This window comes from Schistocerca serialis, chromosome 7 (assembly GCF_023864345.2).
Source record: "Schistocerca serialis cubense isolate TAMUIC-IGC-003099 chromosome 7, iqSchSeri2.2, whole genome shotgun sequence".
Taxonomy (NCBI): Eukaryota; Metazoa; Arthropoda; class Insecta; order Orthoptera; family Acrididae; genus Schistocerca; species Schistocerca serialis.
The window spans coordinates 614,572,720-614,586,190 of record NC_064644.1 but is presented as its reverse complement, the minus strand read 5'-3'; positions in this window follow the sequence as shown (position 1 = coordinate 614,586,190).

The window sequence follows — 13,471 nt, the reverse complement described above, 5'->3', positions numbered from 1 at the left end:
TGCTTCACTTCAGGTTTACTGTATCCCTTTGACCTTCTTATTGACGTATAAACACAGAAATTGCATCCGAATTTAATACAAAATGCACAATGCCGACTTAAGTACAAGAGGACTGACACTCTAACTTTCTATGATTTGAACCTCTCCTGTGAGTCCAGTTTTAGATTCCGATGCTTCACTTCATGTTTACTGTATACCTTGAAATTTCTTATTGACGATGAAGCACAGCAATTGCGTCGGAATTAAATCCAAAAGGCACAATGTGAACTTAAGTACACGAGGACTGGCACTCTAACTTTCAATGATTTGAACCTCTCCTGTGAGTCCAGTTTTAGATTCCGATGCTTCACTTCAGGTTTACTGTATATCTTGGTCCTTCTTATTGACCATGAAACACAGAAATTGCATCGGCATTAAATTCAAAAGGCACAATGCCGACTTAAGTACAAGAGGACTGACACTATAACTTTCTATGATTTGAACGTCTCCTAAGAGTCAAGTTTAGGATTCCGATGCTTCACTTCAGGTTTACTGTATAACTTGGACCTTCCTATTGACGATGAAGCACAGTAATTGCAACGGAATTAAATTCAAAAGGCACAATGCCGACCTAGGTACAAGAGGACTGACACTCTAACTTTCTATGATTTGAACCTCCCTGTGAGTCCAGTTTTAGATTCCGATGCTTCACTTCAGGTTTACTGTATCCCTTGGATCTTCTTATTGACAATGAAAGACAGAAATTGCATCCGAATTTAATACAAAAGGCACAATGCCGAGTTAAGTACAAGAGGACTGACGTTCTAACTTTCTATGATTTGAACCTCTCCAGTGAGTCCAGTTTTAGATTCCGATGCTTCACTTCAGGTTTACTGTATACCTTGGACCTTCTTATTGTCGATAAAGCAATGAGATTGCCTCGGAATTAAATTCAAAAGTCAGAATGCCGACTTAAGTACAAGAGGACTGACACTCTAACTTTCTATGATTTGAACCTCTCCTGTGAGTCCACTTTTAGATTCCGATGCTTCACTTCAGGTTTACGGTATACCTTGGACCTTCTTATTGACGATGAAACACAGAAATTGCATCGAATTAAATTCAAAAGGCACAATGCCGACTTAAGTACAAGAGGACTGACACTCTAACTATCTATGATTAGAACCTCTCCTGTGAGTCAAGTTTTAGATTCCGATGCTTCACTTCAGGTTTACTGTATCCCTTGGATCTTCTTATTGACGATGAAACACAGAAATTGCATCCGAATTTGATACAAAAGGCACAATGCCGAGTTAAGTACAAGAGGACTGACATTTTAACTTTCTATGATTTGAACCTCTCCAGTGAGTCCAGATTTAGATTCCGATGTTTCACTTCAGGTTTACTGTATACCTTGGACCTTCTTATTGACGATAAAGCAATGAAATTGCGTCGGAATTAAATTCAAAAAGCACAAAGCCGACTTAAGTACACGAGGACTGAGACTCTAACTTTCTATGATTTGAACCTCTCCTGTGAGTCCACTTTTAGATTCCGATGCTTCACTTCAGTTTTACTGTATACCTTGGACCTTCTTATTGACGATGAAGCACAGAAATTGCTTCGGAATTAAATTCAAAAGGCACAATGCCGCCTTAAGTACAAGAGGACTGACACTCTAACTTTCTATGATTTGAACATCTACTGTGAGTCCAGTTTTACATTCCGACTCTTCACTTCAGGTTTACTGTATCTCTTGGACCTTTTTATTGACGATGAAACATAGAAATTGCATCCGAATTTAATACAATAAACACAATGCCGACATAAGTACAAGAGGATTGACACTCTAACTTTCTATGATTTGAACTTCTCCTGTGAGTCCAGTTTTAGATTCCGATGCTTCACTTCAGGTTTACTGTATCCCTTTGACCTTCTTATTGACGTTTAAACACAGAAATTGCATCCGAATTTAATACAAAAGGCACAATGCCGACTTAAGTACAAGAGGACTGACACTCTAACTCTCTATGATTTGAACCTCTCCTGTGAGTCCAGTTTTAGATTCCGATGCTTCACTTCAGGTTTACTGTATATCTTGGTCCTTCTTATTGACGATGAAACACAGAAATTGCATCGGCATTAAATTCAAAAGGCACAATGCCGACTTAAGTACAAGAGGACTGACACTCTAACTTTCTATGATTTGAACCTCTCCTGTGAGCCCACTCTTAGATTCGGATGCTTCACTTCAATTTTACTGTATACCTTGGACATTCTTATTGACGATGAAGCACAGAAATTGCTTCGGAATTAAATTCAAAAGGCACAATACCGACTTAATTACAAGAGGACTGACACTCTAACTTTCTATGATTTGAACATCTACTGTGAGTCCAGTTTTACATTCCGATGCTTCACTTCAGGTTTACTGTATCTCTTGGACCTTTTTATTGACGATGAAACACAGAAATTGCATCCGAATTTAATACAATAAACACAATGCCGACATAAGTACAAGAGGATTGACACCCTAACTTTCTATGATTTGAACATCTCCTGCGAGTCCAGTTTTAGATTCCGATGCTTCACTTCAGGTTTTCTGTATACCTTGGACCTTCTTATTGACGATGAAGCACAGAAATTGCGTCGGAATTAAATTCAAAAGGCACAATGGCGACTTAAGTACACGTGGACTGGCACTCTAACTTTCAATGATTTGAACCTCTCCTGTGAGTCCAGTTTTAGATTCCGATGCTTCACTTCAGGTTTACTGTATATCTTGGTCCTTCTTATTGACGATGAAACACAGAAATTGCATCCGAATTTAATACAAAAGGCACAGTGCCGAGTTAAGTACAAGAGGACTGACATTCTAACTTTCTATGATTTGAACCTCTCCAGTGAGTCCAGTTTTAGATTCCGATGCTTCACTTCAGGTTTACTGTATACCTTGGACCTTCTTATTGACGATAAAGCAATGAAATTGCGTCGGAATTGAATGCAAAAGGCACAAGGCCGACTTAAGTACAAGAGGACTGACACTCTAACTTTCTATGATTTGAACCTCTCCTGTGAGTCCAGTTTTAGATTCCGATGCTTCAGTTCAGTTTTACTGTATACCTTGGACATTCTTATTGACGATGAAGCACAGAAATTGCTTCGGAATTAAATTCAAAAGGCACAATGCCGACATAAGTACAAGAGGACTGACACTCTAACTTTCTATGATTTGAACAACTACTGTGAGTCCAGTTTTACATTCCGATGCTTCACTTCAGGTTTACTGTATCTCTTGGACGTTTTTATTGACGATGAAACACCGAAATTGCATCCGAATTTAATACAATAAACACAATGCCGTCATAAGTACAAGAGGATTGACACTCTAACTTTCTATGACTTGAACATCTCCTGCGAGTCCAGTTTTACATTCCGATGCTTCACTTCAGGTTTACTGTTTCCCTTGGCCTTTCTAATTGACGATGAAACACAGAAATTGCCTCCGAATTTAATACAAAAGGCACAATGCCGACTTAAATACAAGAGGACTGACACTCTACTTTCTATGATTTGAAACTCTCCTGTGAGTCCAGTCTTAGATTCCCATGCTTCACTTTAGGTTTACTGTATACCTTGCAACCTTCTTATTGACGATGTAACACAGAAATTCCATCGGAATTAAATTCAAAAGGCACAATGCCGACTTAAGTACAAGAGGACTGACACACTAACTTTCTACGATTTGACCCTCTCCTGTGAGTCCAGTTTTAGATTCGGATGCTTCACTTCTGGTTTACTGTATACCTCGGGCCTTCTTATTGACGATGAAGCACAGAAATAGCATCGGAATTAAATACAAAACGCACAATGCCCACTAAGTACATGAGGACTGACACTCTAACTTTCTATGATTTGAACCTTTCCTGTGAGTCCAGTTTTAGATTTCGATGCTTCACTTCAGGATTACTGTATCCCTTGGACTTTCGTATTGACGATGAATCACAGAAATTGCATCCGAATTTAATACAAAAGGCACAATGCCGACTTAAGTACAATAGGACTGACATTCTAACTTTCTATGATTTGAACCTCTCCAGTGAGTCAAGTTTTAGATTCCGATGCTTCACTTCAGGTATACTGTATCCCTTGGACCTTCTTATTGACGATGAAACACAGAAATTGCATCCGAATTTAATACAAAAGGCACAATGCGGACTTAAGTACAAGAGGACTGACACTCTAACTTTCTATGATTTGAACCTCTCCTGTGAGTCCAGTTTTAGATTCCGATGCTTCACTTCAGGTCTCCTGTATACCTTGGACATTCTTATTGACGATGAAACACAGAAATTGCATCGAATTAAATTCAAAAGGCACAATGCTGACTTAAGAACAAGAGGACTGACACTCTAACTTTCTATGATTTGAAACTCTCCTGGGAGTCCAGTTTCAGATTCCGATGCTTCACTTCAGGTTTACTGTATACCTTGGACCTCCTTATTGACGATGAAACACAGAAATTGCATCCGAATTAAATACAAAAGGCACAATGCCGACTTAAGTACAAGAGGACTGACACTCTAACTTTCTATGATTTGAACGTCTTCTAAGTGTCAAGTTTAGGATTCCGATGCTTCACTTCAGGTTTACTATAAACCTTGGACTTTCTTATTGACGATGAAGCACAGAAATTGCATTGGAATTAAATTCAAAAGGCACAATGCCGACTTAAGTACATGAGGACTGACACTCTAACTTTCTATGATTTCAACATCTCCTGCGAGTCCAGTTTAACATTCCGATGCTTCACTTCAGGTTTACTGTATCCCTTGGATCTTCTTATTGACGATGAAACACAGAAATTGCATCCGAATTTAATACAAAAGGCACAATGCCGACTTAAGTACAAGAGGACTCACATTCTAAGTTTCTATGATTAGAACCTCTCCAGTGAGTCCAGTTTTTGATTCCGATGCTTCACTTCAGGTTTACTGTATACCTTGGACCTTCTTATTGACGATGAAGCATTGAAATTGCGTCGGAATTAAATTCAAATATCACAATGCTGACTTAACTACAAGAGGACTGACATTCTAACTTTCTATGATTTGAACCTCTCCAGTGAGTCCAGTTTTAGATTCCGATGCTTCACTTCAGGTTTACTGTATACCTTGGACATTCTTATTGACGATAAAGCAATGACATTGCCTCGCAATTAAATTCAAAAGGCAGAATGCCGACTTAAGTACAAGAGGACTGACACTCTAACTTTCTATGATTTGATCCTCTCCTGTGAGTCCACTTTTAGATTCCGATGCTTCACTTCAGGTTTACTGTACACCTTGGACCTTCTTATTGACGATGAAGCACAGAAATTGCGTCGGAATTAAATTCAAAAGGCACAATGGCGACTTAAGTACACGAGGACTGGCACTCTAACTTTCAATGATTTGAACCTCTCCTGTGAGTCCAGTTTTAGATTCCGATGCTTCACTTCGGGTTTACTGTATATCTTGGTCCTTCTTATTGACGATGAAACACAGAAATTGCATCGGCATTAAATTCAAAAGGCACAATGCCGACTTAAGTACAAGAGGACTGACACTCTAACTTTCTATGATTTGAACGTCTCCTAAGAGTCAAGTTCAGGATTCCGATGCTTCACTTCAGGTTTACTGTATACCTTGGACCTTCCTATTGACGATGAAGCACAGTAATTGCATCGGAATTAATATCAAAGGGGACAATGCCGAGTTAAGTACAAGAGGACTGACATTCTAAGTTTCTATGATTTGAACCTCTCCAGTGAGTCCAGTTTTAGATTCCGATGCTTCACTTCAGGTTTACTGTATACCTTGGACCTTCTTATTGACGATAAAGCAATGAAATTGCGTCGGAATTAAATTCAAAAGGCACAAGGCCGACTTAAGTACAAGAGGACTGACACTCTAACTTTCTATGATGTGTCCAGTTTTAGATTCCGATGCTTCACATCAGTTTTACTGTATACCTTGGACATTCTTATTGACGATGAAGCACAGAAATTGCTTCGGAATTAAATTCAAAAGGCACAATGCCGACTTATGTACAAGAGGACTGACACTCTAACTTTCTATGATTTGAACAACTACTGTGAGTCCAGTTTTACATTCCGACGCTTCACTTCATGTTTACTGTATCTCTTGGACGTTTTTATTGACGATGAAACACCGAAATTGCATCCGAATTTAATACAATAAACACAATGCCGACATAAGTACAAGAGGATTGACACTCTAACTTTCTATGACTTGAACATCTCCTGCGAGTCCAGTTTTACATTCCGATGCTTCACTTCAGGTTTACTGTTTCCCTTGGCCTTTCTAATTGACGATGAAACACAGAAATTGCCTCCGAATGTAATACAAAAGGCACAATGCCGACTTAAGTACAAGAGGACTGACACTCTACTTTCTATGATTTGAAACTCTCCTGTGAGTCCAGTCTTAGACTCCCATGCTTCACTTTAGGTTTACTGTATACCTTGCAACCTTCTTATTGACGATGTTACACAGAAATTCCATCGGAATTAAATTCAAAAGGCACAATGCCGACTTATGTACAAGAGGACTGACACTCTAACTTTCTACGATTTGACCCTCTCCTGTGAGTCCAGTTTTAGATTCGGATGCTTCACTTCTGGTTTACTGTATACCGAGGACCTTCTTATTGACGATGAAGCACAGAAATAGCATCGGAATTAAATACAAAACGCACAATGCCCACTTAAGTACAAGAGGACTGACACTAACTTTCTATGATTTGAACCTTTCCTGTGAGTCCAGTTTTAGATTCCGATGCTTCACTTCAGGATTACTGTATCCCTTGGACTTTCGTATTGCCGATGAATCACAGAAATTGCATCCGAATTTAATACAAAAGGCACAATGCCGACTTAAGTACAATAGGACTGACATTCTAACTTTCTATGATTTGAACCTCTCCAGTGAGTCAAGTTTTAGATTCCGATGCTTCACTTCAGGTATACTGTATCCCTTGGACCTTCTTATTGACGATGAAACACAGAAATTGCATCCGAATTTAATACAAAAGGCACAATGCGGACTTAAGTACAAGAGGACTGACACTCTAACTTTCTATGATTTGAACCTCTCCTGTGAGTCCAGTTTTCGATTCCGATGCTTCACTTCAGGTCTCCTGTATACCTTGGACATTCTTATTGACGATGAAACACAGAAATTGTATCGAATTAAATTCAAAAGGCACAATGCTGACTTAAGAACAAGAGGACTGACACTCTAACTTTCTATGATTTGAAACTCTCCTGGGAGTCCAGTTTCAGATTCCGATGCTTCACTTCAGGTTTACTGTATACCTTGGACCTCCTTATTGACGATGAAACACAGAAATTGCATCGGAATTAAATACAAAAGGCACAATGCCGACTTAAGTACAAGAGGACTGACACTCTAACTTTCTATGATTTGAACGTCTTCTAAGTGTCAAGTTTAGGTTTCCGATGGTTCACTTCAGGTTTACTGTATACCTTGGACTTTCTTATTGACGATGAAGCACAGAAATTGCATTGGAGTTAAATTCAAAAGGCACAATGCCGACTTAAGTACATGAGGACTGACACTCTAACTTTCTATGATTTCAACATCTCCTGCGAGTCCAGTTTAACATTCCGATGCTTCACTTCAGGTTTACTGTATCCCTTGGATCTTCTTATTGACGATGAAACACAGAAATTGCATCCGAATTTAATACAAAAGGCACAATGCCGACTTAAGTACAAGAGGACTCACATTCTAAGTTTCTATGATTAGAACCTCTCCAGTGAGTCCAGTTTTTGATTCCGATGCTTCACTTCAGGTTTACTGTATACCTTGGACCTTCTTATTGACGATGAAGCATTGAAATTGCGTCGGAATTAAATTCAAATATCACAATGCTGACTTAACTACAAGAGGACTGACATTCTAACTTTCTATGATTTGAACCTCTCCAGTGAGTCCAGTTTTAAATTCCCATGCTTCACTTCAGGTTTACTGTATACCTTGGACATTCTTATTGACGAAAAAGCAATGACATTGCCTCGCAATTAAATTCAAAAGGCAGAATGCCGACTTAAGTACAAGAGGACTGACACTCTAACTTTCTATGATTTGAACCTCTCCTGTGAGTCCAGTTTTAGATTCCGATGCTTCACTTCAGGTTTACTGTATATCTTGGTCCTTCTTATTGACGATGAAACACAGAAATTGTATCGGCATAAATTCAAAAGGCACAATGCCGACTTAAGTACAAGAGGACTGACACTCTAACTTTCTATGATTTGAACGTCTCCTAAGAGTCAAGTTCAGGATTCCGATGCTTCACTTCAGGTTTACTGTATACCTTGGACCTTCCTATTGACGATGAAGCACAGTAATTGCATCGGAATTAAATTCAAAAGGCACAATGCCTACTTAAGTACAAGAGGACGGACACTCTAACTTTCTATGATTTGAATCTCTCCTGTGAGTCCAGTTTTAGATTCCGATGCTTCACTTCAGTTTTACTGTATACCTTGGACATTCTTATTGACGATGAAGCACAGAAATTGCTTCGGAATTAAATTCAAAAGGCACAATGCCGACTTAAGTACAAGAGGACTGACACTCTAACTTTCTATGATTTGAACATCTACTGTGAGTCCAGTTTTACATTCCGATGCTTCACTTCAGGTTTACTGTATCTCTTGGACCTTTTTATTGACGTTTAACACAGAAATTGCATCCGAATTTAATACAATAAACACAATGCCGACATAAGTACAAGAGGATTGACACTCTAACTTTCTATGATTTGAACATCTCCTGCGAGTCCAGTTTTAGATTCCGATGCTTCACTTCAGGTTTACTGTATACCTTGGACCTTCTTATTGACGATGAAGCACAGAAATTGCGTCGGAATTAAATTCAAAAGGCAATATGGCGACTTAAGTACACGAGGACTGGCACTCTAACTTTCAATGATTTGAACCTCACCTGTGGGTCCAGTTTTAGATTCCGATGCTTCACTTCAGGTTTACTGTATACCTTGGACCTTCTTATTGACGATGAAGCATTGAAATTGCGTCGGAATTAAATTCAAATATCACAATGCTGACTTAACTACAAGAGGACTGACATTCTAACTTTCTATGATTTGAACCTCTCCAGTGAGTCCAGTTTTAGATTCCGATGCTTCACTTCAGGTTTACTGTATACCTTGGACATTCTTATTGACGTTAAAGCAATGACATTGCCTCGCAATTAAATTCAAAAGGCAGAATGCCGACTTAAGTACAAGAGGACTGACACTCTAACTTTCTATGATTTGAACCTCTCCTGTGAGTCCACTTTTAGATTCCGATGCTTCACTTCAGGTTTACTGTATCCCTTGGATCTTCTTATTGACGATGAAACACAGAAATTGCATCCGAATTTAATACAAAAGGCACAATGCCGAGTTTAGTACAAGAGGACTGACATTCTAACTTTCTTTGATTTGAACCTCTCCAGTGAGTCCAGTTTTAGATTCCGATGCTTCACTTCAGGTTTACTGTATACCTTGGACCTTCTTATTGACGATAAAGCAATGTAATTGCGTCGGAATTAAATTCAAAAGGCACAAGGCCGACTTAAGTACAAGAGGACTGACACTCTAACTTTCTATGATTTGAACCACTCCTGTGAGTCCAGTTTTAGATTCCGATGCTTCACTTCAGTTTTAATGTATACCTTGGACATTCTTATTGACGATGAAGCACAGAAAATGCTTCGGAATTAAATTCAAAAGGCACAATGCCGACTTAAGTACAAGAGGACTGAGACTCTAACTATCTATGATTTGAACCTCTCCTGTGAGTCCAGTTTTAGATTCCGATGCTTCACTTCAGGTTTACTGTATCCATTGGATTTTCTTATTGACGAAGAAGCACAAAAATTGCATCGGAATGAAATTCAAAAGGCACAATGCCGACATAAGTACACGAGGACTGCCTCTCTAACTTTCCATGATTTGAACCTCTCCTGTGAGTCCAGTTTTAGATTCCGATGCCTCACTTTAGGTTTACTGTATATCTTGGTCCTTCTTATTGACCATGAAACACAGGAATTGCATCGGCATTAAATTCAAGAGGCACAATGCCGACATAAGTACAAGAGGACTGACACTCTAACTTTCTATGATTTGAACGTCTCATAAGAGTCAAGTTTAGGATTCCGATGCTTCACTTCAGGTTTACTGTATACCTTGGACCTTACTATTGACGATGAAGCACAGTAATTGCATCGGAATTAAATTCAAAAGACACAATGCCGACTTAAGAACGAGAGGACTGACACTCTAACTTTCTATGATTTGAACCTCTCCTGTGAGTCCAGTTTTAAATTCCGATGCTTCACTTCAGGTTTACTGTATCCCTTGGACCTTCTTATTGACGATGAAACACAGATATTGCATCCGAATTTAATACAAAATACACAATGCCGACTTAAGTACAAGAGGACTGACCCTCTAACTTTCTATGATTTGAATCTCTCCTGTGAGCCCAGTTTTACATTCCGATGCTTCACTTCAGGTTTACTGTATCCCTTGGACCTTCTTATTGACGACGAAACACAGATATTGCATTGGAATTAAATTGAAACGGTACAATGCCGACTTAAGTACAAGAGGACTGACACTCTAACTTTCTATGATTTGAACCTCTCCTGAGAGTCCTGTATTAGATTCCGATGCTTCATTTCAGGCTTACTGTATCCCTTGGACCTTCTTATTGACGATGAAACACAGAAATTGCATCCGAATTTAATACAAAAAGCACAATGCCGACTTAAGTACAAGAGGACTGACACTCCAACTTTCAATGATTTAAACCTCTCCTGTGAGTCCAGTTTTAGATTCCGATGCTTCACTTCAGGTTTACTGTATCCCTTGGATCTTCTTATTGACGATGAAACACAGAAATTGCATCCGAATTTAACACAAAATGCACAATGCTGACTTAAGTACAAGAGGACTGACACTCTAACTTTCTATGATTTGAACCTCGCCTGTGAGACCAGTTTTAGATTCCGATGCTTCACTTCAGGTTTACTGTATACCTTGGACCTTCTTATTGACGATGAAACACAGAAATTGCAATGGAATTAAATTCAAAAGGCACAGTGCCGACTTATGTACAAGAGGACTGACACTCTAACTTTCTAGGATTTGTACCTCTCCTGTGAGTCCAGTTCTACATTCCAATGCTTCACTTCAGGTTTACTGTATCCCTTGGATCTTCTTAGTGACGATGAAACACAGAAATAGCATCCGAATTTAATACAAAAGGCACAATGCCGACTTAAGTACAAGAGGACTCACATTCTAACTTTCAATGATTTGAACCTCTCCAGTGAGTCCAGTTTTAGATTCCGATGCTTCACTTCTGGTATACTGTATACCTTGGACCTTCTTATTGACGATGAAGCAATGAAATTGCGTCGCATTAAATTCAAAAGGCACAATGCCGACTTAAGTACAAGAGGAGTGGCAATCCAACTTTCTATGATTTGAATCTCTCCTGTGAGTCCAGTTTTAGATTCCGATGCTTCACTTCAGGTTTACTGTATACCTTGGACCTTCTTATTGAAGATTAAGCACAGAAATTGCGTCGGAATTAAATTCAAATGGCACAATGCCGACTTAAGTGCAGGAGGACTGACACTCTAACTTTCTATGATTTGAACCTCTCCTGTGAGTCCAGTTTTAGATTCCGATGCTTCACTTCAGGTTTACTGTATATCTTGGTCCTTCTTATTGACGATGAAACACAGAAATTGCATCGGAATTAAATTCAAAAGGCACAATGCCGACTTAAGTACAAGAGGACTGACACTCTAACTTTCTATGATTTGAACGTCTCCTAAGAGTCAAGTTTAGGATTCCGATGCTTCACTTCAGGTTTACTGTATACCTTGGAACTTCCTATTGACGATGAAGCACAGTAATTGCATCGGAATTATATTCAAAAGGCACAATGCCGACTTAAGTACAAGAGGACTGACACTCTAACTTTCTATGATTTGAACCTCTCCTGTGAGTCCAGTTTTAGATTCCGATGCTTCACTTCAGGTTTACTGTATCCCTTGGATCTTCTTATTGACGATGAAACACAGAAATTGCATCCGAATTTAATACAAAAGGCACAATGCCGAGTTAAGTACAAGAGGACTGACGTTCTAACTTTCTATGATTTGAACCTCTCCAGTGAGTCCAGTTTTGGATTCCGATGCTTCACTTCAGGTTTACTGTATCCCTTGGACCTTCTTATTGACGATGAAAGAGAGACATTGCATCCGAATTTAATACAAAAGTCACAATGCCGACTTAAGTACAAGAGGACTGACACTCAAACTTTCTATGATTTGAACGTCTTCTAAGTGTCAAGTTTAGGATTACGATGCTTCACTTCAGGTTTACTGTATACCTTGGACTTTCTTATTGACGTTGAAGCACAGAAATTGCATCTGAATTAAATTGAAAAGGCACAATGCCGACTTAAGTACATAAGGACTGACACTCTAACTTTCTATGATTTGAATATCTCCTGCGAGTCCAGTTTTACATTCCGATGCTTCACTGCAGGTTTACTGTATCCCTTGGATCTTCTTATTGACGATGAAACACAGAAATTGCATCTGAATTTAATACAAAAGTCACAATGCCGACTTAAGTACAAGAGGACTCACATTCTAACTTTCTATGATTTGAACCTCTCCAGTGAGTCTAGTTTTAGATTCCGATGCTTCACTTCTGGTTTACAGTATACTTTGGACCTTCTTATTGACGATGAAGCAATGAAATTGCGTCGGAATTAAATTCAAATCGCACAATGCCGACTTAAGTACAAGAGGAGTGACACTCTAACTTTCTATTATTTGAACCTCTCCTGTAAGTCCAGTTTTAGATTCCGATGCTTCACTTCAGGTTTACTGTATCCCTTGGACCTTCCAATTGACGATGAAGCACAGTAATTGCATGGGAATTAATTTCAAAAGGCACAATGCCGACTTAAGTACAAGAGGACTGACACTCTAACTTTCTATGATTTGAACCTCTCCTGTGAGTCCAGTTTTAGATTCCGATGCTTCTCTTCAGGTTTACTGTATCCCTTGGATCTTCTTATTGACGATGAAACACAGAAATTGCATCCCAATTTAATAAAAAAGGCACAATGCCGAGTTAAGTACAAGAGGACTGACGTTCCAAATTTCTATGATTTGAACCTCTCCAGTGAATCCAGTTTTAGATTCCGATGCTTCACTTCAGGTTTACTGTACACCTTGGACCTTCTTATTGACGATAAAGCAATGACTTTGCCTCGGAATTAAATTCAAAAGGCAGAATGCCGACTTAAGAACAAGAGGACTGACACTCTAACTTTCTATGATTTGAACCTCTCCTGTGAGTCCAC